Source organism: Silene latifolia, chromosome 2, assembly GCF_048544455.1.
Source record: "Silene latifolia isolate original U9 population chromosome 2, ASM4854445v1, whole genome shotgun sequence".
NCBI classification, from domain to species: Eukaryota; Viridiplantae; Streptophyta; class Magnoliopsida; order Caryophyllales; family Caryophyllaceae; genus Silene; species Silene latifolia.
In genome coordinates this window covers 150,984,895-150,987,171 of record NC_133527.1, presented here as the reverse complement: position 1 = coordinate 150,987,171, position 2,277 = coordinate 150,984,895, and the positions used below count along the sequence as shown (strand labels likewise).

At 39.1% G+C, this 2,277-nt stretch overlaps 1 non-coding gene across 1 annotated transcript; it reads right to left on the bottom strand.

The window, feature by feature from the left end:
- Positions 1-1,494: 1,494 nt before the first annotated feature.
- On the bottom strand, positions 1,495-1,601 carry LOC141644469 (small nucleolar RNA R71). The gene has a single exon (XR_012544085.1). It is a non-coding gene; the product is annotated as a small nucleolar RNA R71 (small nucleolar RNA).
- Positions 1,602-2,277: the final 676 nt, after the last annotated feature.

Here is a 2,277-nt window from a genome sequence, read left to right as displayed (position 1 = left end):
TTCACTTTGTTGGTATGATTGACAAGCTTGCTAGCATGTTCAACATGATAATGAGTGAGTAGTTTCCTTAGCTAGGGTTAATGGGTAATTAGGGAAAACCAACATGGGGGATGATTCATGCTTAAATTAATATGTTTTCATAGTTTATTTGCTTGCTTGTTGTGATCTCAACTTATGCACATGTTATGTTTGATGAAATGCGAGCCTATGAATCCTTGTATTTTTTTACCCATCATCTATCTTTTTAATGAGACTTGTAAGACATAAACCAACTCGCGTCTCATTAGACCATGCATATAGTTGAGTACGGAAGATTAAGTTGACTTGTAGGTGTTGTACAATCTAATCGATTCGGCTCCGGAAACAAAACTTTCCTAGGATTGTAAGATATAAACCAACTCGATCCATCACAACAATAATTGCTTGCTTATAATTTGAGAATATGTTTGTTTGATCAATTCCCATGAATCCCCTATGACCCCATGACACCCTAGTGCCTTTTATCAATTGTTTACACCCCTTTTTAATCATCTTGCTTGTTTACTTTTATTGCTATTTAGTTTAGTGATCTTCTACTTCAAACCCCAAATTGTGACACCCTTAGACACCACTAGTTGCAATTGAAAATCTCATCTCAATTCCCGTCCCTTGGGATCCGACCTTTACTTGCCTCTTTACTAATTGTAGAGTTGTTTGTGGAGTTATAAATTGTGTTTTGGTCTAGGTAATCCTAACGACAAGTACCGAAAACTAAACCTCCAAGTGAGTCCGACCAAAAATGGCGCCGTTGCTGGGGACGGTGTTAACTTGATTTAGATTTTCTTGTATTGTTATTAGTTGTGTCTTTCTTTGCCTTGGGGAAGTAAAACTCGTCAAGGTTTGTTCTAACTATTTTCGAGTTGTTTGATATTTTGCATGTCTAGAAGATCACAAGGTAATTTGTTACCCTTTGATCACAAAATTGAAAGGACTTTGACAACCAATAGAAGACTTGCTAGGAGAACTTTGAGAGGTATTGGTGAGGTTGTAGATATTCAACCAAACACTATTGAGTTCATCAACCCTTTTGCAAGAGAAGGTGAGGAGAACCCAACACAAAATCCAACACAAAATCAACCCACAATGCCTAAATTTTCATCACATTCCGTACCAACCGAGGAAAACCTACCTAATGGTACTCCCACACCACAACATTTAACCGGAAATTTCATTGCCAAATCCGCCTTTATCCAATTAGTCGAAAGAAGCCAATTTGGGGGAATGCCTAGTGAAGACCCTCACTCTCATATGGAGACTTTTTGCGACTATTGTGATGCGATTTCTCAAACCGGTGTAACTCAAGACCAAATTCGATAGGTCTTATTTCATTTTTCTCTAATTGGCACCACAAAACAATGGTTGAAAGGCCTTGATAAGGCTACTCTCGGAATTGATTCTTGGAAGAAATTGGCTCTTGCTTTCTATAAAAAGTTCTATCCACCGGAAAAGACTAACATGCTAAGAGCTCAAATTACGGGCTTTAAGCAAAGAGATGAAGAATCTTTGTATGAAGCTTGGGAGCGATTTAAAGGAATTTGTCGCTCATGTCCTCATCATGGACTTAGCGAGTGGTTCTTGGTACAACAATTTTGGAACGGTCTTTATGAAGACTCAAGAAACATTCTCAACATGGGATCAAATGGAATGTTCACCGAAGTTGACGACAATCAAACTTGGAACAAGATTGAGGAAATGGCGGTCCATAATTCACAATATAGTAGACCTCGCAAGGCTACTATAGGAGGAAAGCATGAAGTGGACTGTATTACTCAATTGGGTGCTCATCTTAGTGCTCACATTGATACCATCAATTTGAAGTTCGAAAATGCTATGGCTAGACTCGAAGTGTAATACTCCGTATTTATAAGTCTTGGGGTACTCTATCGAGTAGCCCTTACTCTGTCGAGTAAGGGTAAGTTGCGAAATAAAATAGTTTCTGACCTGTTGGGTACTCGATCGAGTAGCTGGGGCACTCGATCGAGTAAGGGGGTACTCGATCGAGTACCTTAGGTACTCGATCGAGTGTCCGGTTTTACGGGGAGTTTTCTCGGGTTTTGTTAATTATGCGATTAAGGTATTTAAGTTCCGTCGTCATTATTCTAAACTACTTTTACAAAACCTAAATCCCTGTTTAAGAGAGAAAGCAACAAGTTCATCTTCCTAATCGCATTCTTAGCAATTCCGGAGTTCGACGGTCGATTCTTGTCGTTGTGTATACCGTTGAGTTCCTTGCGTCGA